Source organism: Hordeum vulgare, chromosome 5H (assembly GCF_904849725.1).
Source record: "Hordeum vulgare subsp. vulgare chromosome 5H, MorexV3_pseudomolecules_assembly, whole genome shotgun sequence".
NCBI lineage: Eukaryota > Viridiplantae > Streptophyta > Magnoliopsida > Poales > Poaceae > Hordeum > Hordeum vulgare.
Window position 1 is genome coordinate 268,574,566 of NC_058522.1, and position 12,068 is coordinate 268,586,633.

Below are 12,068 nucleotides of genomic sequence, written 5' to 3' on the forward strand. Positions count from 1 at the left end.
ATCAAAATAAATCCATGGAGGAAGTAATCATACCTCGGGATGAATTCCATGGCAAAGGCATCAACGGCATGGTCGAAGAATCTGGATGGTGTGTTAGCCGAAGGTTTTGCTGTTGTGATGCAAACCATTGGCTAAATTGTTTGTCGCCTCCATCCTTCTATTTCTTTACTTGTAACAATTGTCGCAATAGAAGGTTGGACATCATTTTTATTTTGACTCATCCTCTTAGGAACCCATGCCATGTTCTTGTTTCTCAATTCCTGTGCACTAAGTTTTTGTAATTCCTTTATTTGCCAATATGATAAGCCGAGTGGGCACCTTAGCTGTGATTCTGTTTCAGCCAATGGCAATGCTTTTTTGACCTTGTGCACCTTCAACTTCTTTTCTTCAGATTTGGCACTTTGATTTTTAACAATTGATTGCTTCACGTCTTTGCCTTTTGTAGCCATTGTTAACTTTTTAATTGGGTCTTATCTTATGAACCAGCACGCTTGTGACCACCTTATTTAACTTGATACACTTGCTTGACAACCTCTATCTTATTTCTTTAGCTCTGGACCGATTCTTTTTTATTGAAATTGTCTTGAACATATGACTGCACACTGAACATTGGTCTTCTTGCAAGTGCATAATATTGGTGAGATGATTTATAATAATATAGAGAATGTGCTATTGTATAATACTTGTCCCATGATGGATATGGATTTATGTGAGCATAGGGAGGCATCCACGACATTGGCATTGGTGGCCCAAAATAAGGATATGAATATGTTGCATGGAAATTCTCAATTTTCCAATACTGACCCCCATACTTGCGCCTAGGGGTGATCTTTATGCTTTTGCACTATTTAGTCGATAAGCACTTTTTTCTTCACTCGCTTTTTTATATTGACCTAGTAACTCCGTGAAAGTAACTTTTGATTTCTTACCCTTGTCCTTACTTCAGCCTTTGTTTTCTTTGGTTGTGCTTGCATCGTTTGTTGGATTTTCTTGTTTCCCTGTAGTCCTTGGCATTTTCATTGTAACCTCGATAAAACTTGTGTTGTCAAGAATATTTTCATTGTGTTGAGCAACTTCTTTACTTGTAAGATTGATCCCATCAAATGTTGTTTTCACCTTCTCTTTAAATGGATCGGCTTGAAACAACCGATACGAAAACCTTTTGCCATCGGGACCAATCAAAATAGACTGGACATCTCTTGGTGTCTCAAAAAAATTTCAATTCTCCTTTATCAATGGCCCATTTAACTATTTGACAAAGCATGTTGCAATCCTCAAATTTTTGCTTGGACGAATCATGGACCTTACAATACATTCGCCCTTGGATTGAGGGCTTGATATGGTGATCAATAATTCTAATGTAATTATTTTTCAGCAACAAATCAAATATCTGATCACACATGCTTGAGTTGAAGGTAGTCTTCTTGTTTTCTAGCTGATCTTCGCGTGAGAATGGCTTTGGAGGTAACCAAACGAATGGTTATGAGTTAGAATTTCCCCCATTCGGCTATGCATTGTGTTTTGCACTCTATCTCCAAGGTATTTGGATAAGATATCATATTAGCATCGCTGTTCTCAACAAAATCTAACCTTGGTATCAAATTTCTTAAACAAAAATACTTAGAACATGCATGTATCAAGTGAGACCAAGTGTAAGCCAAGTATGAAACAACCAAAATGGCCCATTCGAATATAAAATTAAATTAAAACAATGTAAAAGCTTTGGCTGAAATAATAAGTTAGTATCGATCTTTATAAATGGCACAATGGGTTGACCGATATCCTCTATAAAATTTTTGGTACTAATAAGTAAATTACCCTTCTTCATTTGTTATTCAAATTTAGTTATGAGAATTTTTCTAGTAGATGCATCAGCAATAAATTGTGACCAAATCAGAAAATAGGTAAATTACTTGCTAGACATGCCTCTTCAAATTTGTTTGGAGAGCATCATGGAGGTATGACTTGAACAATATCTTGCTCCATCTTTGGATGACACCCCAATGCTTTTTCATTATCTTTTTCTTGATTTTGTGCATCATTACTTTGAAGATCCTTGTCAACCGAACTTGTTCGGGTACTCGTTCTTGTCCTTGAGGCTTGACAATTGATGTAGCATGAAACTCATAGGGCAGGAAGTAGGTTCCATTAACTTCAAAAAAATCAAGCATGAAAGTTTTGCTATGCTCGAAATGACATTTCTCAATAATACTTGCCTTTTTGGATTTGATGGATTCAGAATATATACTCCTTGATTCGGCATTTTCAATCAAAGTACTTTCATGTTCCGAATCATCCTTACTTTCATTGATTCTATCAATTGGCAATGCTTCTTTTCTTCGAGCCAATTATTTTTCTGTTTGTTTTTGGTGGCGAGCGGCAAAACTAGCTTTAAGTTTTTTCTCAATTTCAGCCCACTCTGAATATGATTGGCCCCAAAGATTTTAGACTCTTTCGGCACTGACACATGGGTGATGCCTAAACTTTGCAATTCTGTTTGGGGTGTATAAGATGGTGTAGTGCTAGGTGAAGCTATATGCATCGTTGTAGAACCATATTCTTGATCGCCAATTCTATCAGTTGGCAAAGATTCATCTCCTTGTAAAACTCTAGCTTTTATCATGTTCTTCAAGGCAAAGTGCACTAATCTTGTTATTTTGGGCTATATCCCTTTTTAATTTAGCCACTTCCCATTCTGTAAGGGATTGCTCCACAATACTTTTAGATTCTTTCGGCATCGAGGTGTTGCCAAAATTCTGCAATTTCATAGAGCATGCATTATATGCTACAACATTAGGTGATGCCATATGCACTCTTGTGGAATTTTTACTTATTCGGCTATGACATGGAAGGTGCACAGCCGAATTATGAACATCTACAGTTGTATATGGTGCCAAAAAATTACTAACATGAGGTGTAGCCTATGATAGTTGAGGGTAATTGATTGAATAGCTAGTAGCATGACCAATTCTCCCGTCCATCAACATGTTTGGATTGCCATATTGCAAGTTAGTTGCCGATGAATAAAAAGGTGAAACACTTTGTTGCATGTTATTTGAAGTTTGTACATGGGTGTTTCAACTTTATTGACCAAACTCATCATGTTGTTCATGGGCATAACGATTTGTGGGGTTTCCCATGCATAAAATTTGGAATACATATGGTGCATGTTACTAGTATCATAGGAAGTTGAAGTGTGTAAATTACTTTGAGTCGGCCTTTGCATGTAATTAGACGTATGATTGAAAAAACTAGGGCTTGCCAGTAGAGTATACTCATTGAATGATCCAGTAAGCCCATATGAATGACTTGCAGCTACATAAGGGGATTGTATATTCATATTACCTTCATAGATTACAGACCCTAGATGACAATCTCTTCGTAGGAAGAACTGGCTGGAGACTGTGTGACGCTTCATCCCTAGCGGAGTTGCCAAAAAGTGTGTTCGCACATGAACACATAAATATGTACCCTCGACGTTGGGGTGATGCACCGCGGCTGACATCGAAGGAGACCTGTTCAAAAGTGTGGTACGCAAGCAATCCGGCTGGTGCTTTTGAGGACCCAAAACCCCACACATGCGGGAGGGAACCCGTCAGGGCAACCCGCGACTATGGGCTACCCTAGGTCAACACGATCTCTCTAGGTACTCGTGGTTCAATGTCCTTCATGAAGAAAGTCCGAATAACGAGGAAGAAAAACAAGGAAGAGGGATAAAGATAGATGAACACGAAAAAGTAGTAGATTGATTTGTTCGATTGTGTGTTTTTCAATCGGCCATCACCTCTTAGGTATATAAGAGGAGAATGGACATTCCATGCAAGGAAAAGGCTTCGATTCACATACAAAACCCTAGTCCAATTCAAATGGTTTGTTCTGAACTTTCCAAAATTGTTCGATCTAAAACTAGTTGTATCTTGTGGGTTATTTTTCAAGCGGTAAACAACGTCTGATGAAAATGAGCCCAACAACAATTTTGACCGTTTTGAAAAGATGAACCACTTTCATGTTGAACAAGTTATCATTCTAAGACGTCTTGATGGCTCAATTGCTCAGGCGACCATTAGACGTCACCCACGTGGGTGTTTGATGCCTCGGGCCAGATTTACTCATTATCGGCCCATAGTGTATCGGCTCCAACTTTTGTATAAGGCCTCGGATTGAGACGATTTATATATCAAGATCGACCATTTCGACGAGATGAAGACAAATTGGTAGAACATTTTTCTCATTTGAGGTTGTCTTGGCGGCTTAATATGCCAAACAGTATTCTGAATATGAATCCTTAGTACATTGAGAACATTTTCGGCCTTGGAGATTAGATCGGACGACGATGACTCTAACTTCAAAGATGTTCATGTCAACACTACGAAACATTTTATTTTATATCACTTATTCATTTGAATCCATCTTAATAATGCTTTCTTCCATGCCAAAATCTGGTGTCAACACACCCACATATAAAATTATCAAAGTAACGAACGTGAATCAACTAAACCAGATGAACGCGACTAGATGACAATTTCAATGTGTCCTCGAGATAAATATTCTTTATATAAGAGAACTTTCCAGCTTATCATCTGTTATCAAAAGGATTGGGCCACCTTGCTGAACTTTCTACTATTGTTACTTGTTACTCGTTATGAATTATCTTTCTTCGAAATTGTATATAATTGTAACTTACAACACTTGCAGAATACCTTGTTGAAACCGCTTGTCATTTCCTTCTGCTCCTCACTTGGTTCAACACTCTTACTTATCTAAAGGACTATGGTTGATCCTCTATACTTGTGGGTCATCAATTAGCAGGTTTACAATAGCTAGGTTTCAGATTGTCGTTAGATTCACCTTCACTTTATTTAAAGGAGGAAGGATGTTTGAGTACATTGGCACCTTTTTCCATGAAGCAATAGTGGTAGAGAAGGCGTGGTCGCAGTCATCAGTGTTTTGAGTCTGTCACTTTCTTCAATGTTGAAGATGGATTTGCTGACGGAAGCGATATATAGAACAAGGCTTGTCACACCCGAGTCTGACTTCTCCTCAGATTCCTCCTTAGAACCAGCATCACCAGATTCCTAAGCATAGTCCATTTCCTTGCCGATGAGTGCATGGGCTCTGCTGGAGATGCTCTTTTTATAGGATGAAGACTTTGAAGAAGACCTTGAAGATTTCTTCATATTGTTGTCATGAGAACTGTCATCCTTGTACTTCTTTTTCTTTGATTACTTTTGCCATAGAGGGCAATCAACAATGTAGTGGCCAGGCTTCTTGCATTTGTGGTAAGTTCTCTTCTTGTAGTCACGTGATGAAGATCCCGATTTCTTCATATCATTTCTTGATGATTTCCCAAACTAACCTCTTCTGGAGAACTTTTGGAATTTCCTCACGAACATTGTTAGTTCACGACCAATTTCAATAGGATCATCAAGACCGCTCTCTGATTCTTGAGATGAGGAAATTGTGTGTGCCTTCAATGAATGAGATCTTTCACATCTTGGTCCATAGAGATCTCTCTTATCAGATTGTTGGAATTCATGAGTATTAATCCTCTCAAAGATGTCTGCGGGATCTAGTGACTTGTAATCACCAAACTCATGAATCATCAATGACAGTGTGTCAAATGAGGAATCAAGAGATCTCATCAGTTTCTTCACCACCTCATGGCTGGTGATTTTAGTGGCACCAAAAGCTTGTAGCTCATTGGAGATATTAATGAGGAGATCAAAGGTTTTCTGAACATTTTCGAAGTCCAGTCTTTTGAATCGGTTGAAGAGATTGTGAATTACATCAAATCAGGAGTCACATTGAGTTGAAACCCCCTCGTTCACTTTGGACAACATGTCCTAGATAATCCTTGCAGTTTCCAAAGCACTTACTTTACCATACTGTCCTTTGCTCATGTGGCCACCAATACGTCCATTTGCATCAAGATTTCCTATTTATATTTATATTTTTGGTCATTATTCCACTTTATGGTATAATTCTAATGCCTTTTCTCTGTTAATTTGCAAGATCTATAAAAAGAGGGAAATTGCCGGAAACTAGACTTGTGGACCCGAAAGCCATGGAGAAGCTGCAAATTTCCCGAACTTCAAATGACCTGAAACTTCATGTAGATTCTTCAAAGAATATATAAGAATTATTGGAGTGAAGAAACACCAAAGTGGGCCACCTGTTGCTCCCAAGGCAACAACATGCGCCCACCCCCTAGGCGTACCCTCATGCCTTGTGAGGCCCACAGATGGCCTCTGGTTCCCTTCTTCTGCTATATTAGGGTTTTGACCGAGAAAAAATAATTAGGATACTTTCGGCTTGAAGCTCCATCGTCTCGAGGTGGAAACCTGGGCAGAAGCCATTTTGCTCTCCGGCAGAGCGATTCTGATAGGCAAACTTCCCTCTAGGAAGGGGAAATCAAAGCCATCGTCATCACCAACGCTTCCTCCTTTGTGGGAGGGCCAATCTTCACCAACATATTCACCAACACAATCTCATCTCAAATCCTAGTTCATCTCTTGTATTCAATCTTTGTCTCAAAACCTCGGATTGGTACCTATGGGTTCCTAGTAGTGTTGATTACATCTTGTAATTGATGCTTGTTGGTTACTTGGTGGAATGTAATATGTTAAGATCCTTTATCATATTCATTATACCTTTCATCTTGAACATGATGATGATGTGTGAGAAGTTACTTTTGTTCTTGATGACATGGGATAAGGCTTGTTTTACGTAATCATGTGAAGTTGGTATTCGTTCGACATTTTGATGACATGTATGTTGTTTCTTACTTTAGTGGTGTCATGTGAACGTTAACTACATGAAACGTCACCATACTTGGGCTTAAGGGAAGGCATTATGGAGTAATAAATAGATGATGGGTTGCGGGAGTGACATAAGCTTAAACCCTAGTTTATGAGTTATTCCGTAAGGGGCTGATTTGGATCCACATGTTCCATGCTATGCTTAGATTTATCTTAATTATTATTTCATAGCTCTGGATACATGAGAGAGGGTGTAATCATAAGTGGACTTCTTGTTCAAGTAATATCAGCACCCAAGCACCGGTCCACCCACATATCAAATTATCAAAGTAACAAACGTGTATCAACGCAACATGATGAACATAACTAGACGACAATTCTCATGTGTCCTCGAGAGCGCTTTGCTTTATATAAGAGAACTTTCAGTCTTGTCCTTTTCTATAAAAAGGATTGGGCCACCTTGTTGCACACTTGCTACTATTATTACTCGTTACTTGTTACGAATTATCTTGCTACAAAACTATATATCACCATTACTTACAACACTTGCATAGAATACCTTGCTGAAAACCGCCTGTTGTTTCCTTCTTATCCTGATTGGGTTTGACGCTCTTACTTGTTGAAAGGACTACAATTGATCCATTGTACTTGTGGGTCATCAGCCACATACGATATTCTTTGCTTGTGCATCGAGTTCCTTGAATATCTCCACATCAACAACATTGACGCGTCTTCCCATGGGTAGCATGCCATTATCCACAATATACCATAGATCGTTGTCAACTGCCTCAAGATGCATATGCATCTTGTTCTTCCAGTAGGGGTATTCCGTCCCATCAAAGCTATGACACCCAGATGAGACCTTAATCATACTTGCAGTCAACACAACTGAAACTCCAGGTGGTCAAACCAAAACAACACAGAACAAGGGAGTACCTTACTCTGATACCAATTGAAAGTCTGATATATTGACCACGGGGGTGATTGGGTGAATTCTACAAATTTTTCACCGAGGAATTAGTTAGTGAATAAATACAAAGTGACGAAATACTATGCAACAGATAGAGTACTCAAGTGCATGCAAAATATGGTAACATCAAAGTCGTCATGATGTAATAGGGCATACACGAGGTACAAGTAGCATGTAATCAGGATAAGCATGCGGAAGGTAAAGTGACTGAAGAATATGGATTGAGGAAATTATGGAAGTCCTTAGACAGCATGGATCAATTTCATCAACATATAAATGAGGAAATGCAAGGGTTGAGGTAATAGAACCAGATTGCTCGATGAAGAAAAATGATTTGTTCTACCAGTTCCAACTGTTGTGACAGTTGTACGTCTGGTTGGAGCAGTGTGGAATTCAAATAAGAAGACACGAAGTCATTACCATGTCTCCTTGAGCTAAAGTCACACAGACTCCACCCAATCACTCGTGGTAAGTCTTCAAGGTATACATCCAAACCTTCATAGACTTGGTCGCCCGACAATACACAATTACTCTTGGATGCTCTAGACCATGACACCTAACCATGTGGAAGATACACAGCTTTCGAAGGTAACAATCGTCAGTTATGCACAAGACAATTTCTTAAGTGATGCTCAATCACTTTGAGGATCTGGGAGTATAGGTTTTGTCTCACTCAGGATTCTCTCAGAATCTTCACATGAAGGGTCGCTCTAGATGACACTTGTCAATCTCTCTCAGAGCAGCCAACCAACTGATGGTTGGGGTGTCTATTTATAGCCAGGGCAACCTGACATGTTATGACATAAATGCCCCTACATACATGACCGTTTTGAAGATAGGATCCACTCGACGGTTGGCACATAGTGTAACAACGTTCGGAAATTGGAACTGACAAATTCCTCGGAGCTATATATTTCCTCACGGTAGGCAATTTGCACTCGCGAAATCCTAACTCTTCACTCAAACCAATTTCCTCAGTGACCAGAAGAACTTTGTCTCTGTCACTAAATAGCTTCACTGCACTCTAAGAGATTTCAAAAGTCTTCACTCGAAGAAAAATGTAGGTTTATGTTTTGAGAAGTGCATTACTTGGAAATAAGCCTATGTATTACCTTGACCCCCTATAACAGTAGGCCAGTGCTAGCCGTCATCCGGATGTCACTGGCCAAACAGCATCCGTGTTGATAGCCGTCAGATGCTTACCTTTTGGCCATCTAATCTCCCTTTGCTAATCTGCTTCTTGGCACGATTGTCTGCCCAACCAGACGCCAGTTTTCAAACCTCCATCCGTTGTTAGTTGCCGGTTCCCTCCGTTTTCGTCATTGACCGTGTTGAGCCCGACCACACACGCACGCGCCCGCGTCATCGTCAAAACCTTCATTTTAAAAGTGTGTTTAAAATATTCTCTGCTTGAGCGGGAACTTGGCGTGCGGTCTTATTTAGTTGTAGATAGGCCGCTTGCCAAATTTCGTCGCAATCGGAGTCCGTCTCGTACACGAACGGTCGATCGTAGCGGGACCGTATTCGGTCTATCGTCGGACATTTTATCGGTGTTTTAAAATACGTTGTCGGGTGCCTGTTCTCCCTCTCATCTCCGGCTAGCCACTCTACACAGCTATTTAGCCGTCCCCGCGTTCGAGATCATCCGATTTAGATCGCGCGGTTGAAACCGGGGCGAAATTCAGCTAAACCTAGCCCCCCATTGTTATAAATAGCCCCCCCATGTCATTTATGGACAAACCCTCTCTCTCCTCCTTGAATCCCGTGAAACCCTAGCCTCCTCTCTCCTCCCCACCGCTGTCTCCCTCCTCCAGCCGTCGGGCCCGCCCGAGCCCGGGTCAGGCCCGCCCGAGCCTGGGTCAGGCCCGCCCGAAGCCCATCTGGGCCCCTGCCCCAATTCCCCAAGCTCCTCGTGCCGCGTGCTCCTCCCGTGCCGGTCGCTGCAGCGGCAACCGACAGCCGTCGGCCGTACCCGCCGCCGGGGCCCCAGCCATCGGCATCGGAGCCCCCTGCCGTCGTCGCCGCGTTCCTGCCGCTGGATCATTGCCGCCAAGACCTCTCCCTACCTCACCGTTGGATCGTTGCTGAGTCCCCTGTGGCTCACACATTACTACAACACCAGTTGGAGGTGCAGGTAAAGGTTATTTGACGCGAGCACGTTGACTGTTCATTTGGAGTTTCTTCTTCTTCCTCATCGATCTAGGATGGGTTCCAAGCCGGCATTCTGGGATAGCAAGGATGGACGTCGTTTTTTTCTCGTTTGTTTTCGTCTGTAGTCGGACCCTGCTATTCTTCGTGATGTTTATGTAATGTACTGATGATATTCTGATGTAGCTTGTGGCGAGTGTAAGCCAATACCATATATCTCATCTTTTCAGTACATGTACTGGTAGCGATATCCATTCTTGCGAAACGACGAGATGCGCTTCTATCCCTGACGAGGCCCTCGTGCCAAATTAAGGATAGGATCGCATCTTGGGCGTTACACCAGTGATGTTGGTGCTGATCCTAAAGATAGAACTATGCGGGGCCAACCCAGGGCAACTTGGGTGATTTCTGTCACGCCTCCGTACACATAGCTTATCCGTCGTGTCCTGAGAACGAGATATGCAACTCCTAATGAGATTGCCGACACACTGGGCAACCTCGCTGGATTTGTTTTACCCTTCTCGAACGTCTTTTGCGAGGGATTCCACGGATACTTTGGACTATCTCGAGGTTGAAGATTTCCACCAGGAATCTGAGGAGATCACGGGTTTTCCGTGGTTGAGGTTTCCGATGCAGCTTGTGGTAGTTTGTGATGGACTAGTTGGAGCACTCCCGCAGGGTTAAATCTTTCTGAGAGACATGCCCGCGGTTATGTGGCAACTTGGAAACTATGTTCAACACCTGGTCATAGCAAACTTGAAGTAAACTAAATTAAAATAAGTCAACTATGTGCGTAACCGTGATTGTCTCTTCTCGTGAGCTCAGTATCCGAGAGAGGACACGATGGAGTTATGTTTGACGTAAGTAGGTGTTCAGGATCACTTCGAGATCATTATAGTTCACGTCTGTTATGCGTAGACCACCCCCTCTTATTCTTGTACTCATAAGTTAGACACTCAAATAAATGCTTAGTTTCTTGCAGCAGCCTCACCACTTAACCCCACCTCACCCATTGAGATTTTCTAGTCTTCATACCTTTGGAAATGAGACTGTTGAGTCCTTGTGGCTCACAGATTAATACAACAACAGTTGCAGATACATGTAAAGCAATAATTTGACGTGAGCGCGATGATTGTTCTATTTCGAGTTTACTTCTTCTTCATCATCGATCTAGGATGGGTTCCAGGCGGGCAGCCTAGGATAACAAGGATGGACGTTGTTCTTTTATTGTTTGATTTCCTCCGTAGTCAGACCCGTATCTTCTACATGGTCATTGATTGTATTGATGTAATGTGATGTTCATGTTGTAGCTTGTGGCGAGTGTAAGCCAATTGCATATACTCATCTCTTTTGTACATGTACTGGTAAGATATCCATTCTTGCAAAACAACGAGATGCGCTTCTATCCCTGTCGAGGCCCTCGAGAAAAAATAAGGATAGGATCACATCTTGGGTGTTACAAGTTGGTATCACAGCAGTACCGACCTAGGAGCCCCCTTCATTGATCGAACTTTGCCGAGTCGAGTCTATTGGAAAACTACTTTGAGTCTAGTTATATATCAGAGAGTAGGATTCTTTTTACTCCTCTTCTATACTGTAGTGAGGACTTACGACTTATGAATTTTAATTATACTCCTCTTCTCACTCTTTGGTTAGGATCTCGACGGTATTTTGGAATCTATATGATATCGATGTGACGAAGTTTTGACTTGGTGCCTCCCTTGTGACTTGATTTCTTCCGGTGAGTTGAGCTCGAGGGGATTCTGCACATATCGTTATCCTTCAGTTTCCTTAGTATCTCAGGACGGAGGATGTTGGGAATTGCTTCAATACTCTTTGTGGCGAGAGGAGTTTGGCGTCACCTAGTACTAGGGAGAGCGTCCAGATGTACTGCCATAATTGGTATCGTTGTGATTACGAGGGTTTGAGGTAGATGAGTCTAAATGTTGACGGATGTGATACATTGGACGGGTAGTGTTATTGCTAGGAGTTGAGTGATGGATTTTACTCCTTGTATCCCTGGACCCGATTACATAACCAGAAAATTTTGAGAGTTCTTAGGTGGGTATTCAAGTAGTTACCTAGGATTATCTTCCAACAGTGGCATGATGTGAGGTTGGGGTTCCACATCTAGTGGATTTGTTTGTTCACGGTCTTTCCTACAAAGGACAGTCTTGATATATCTCGTCACA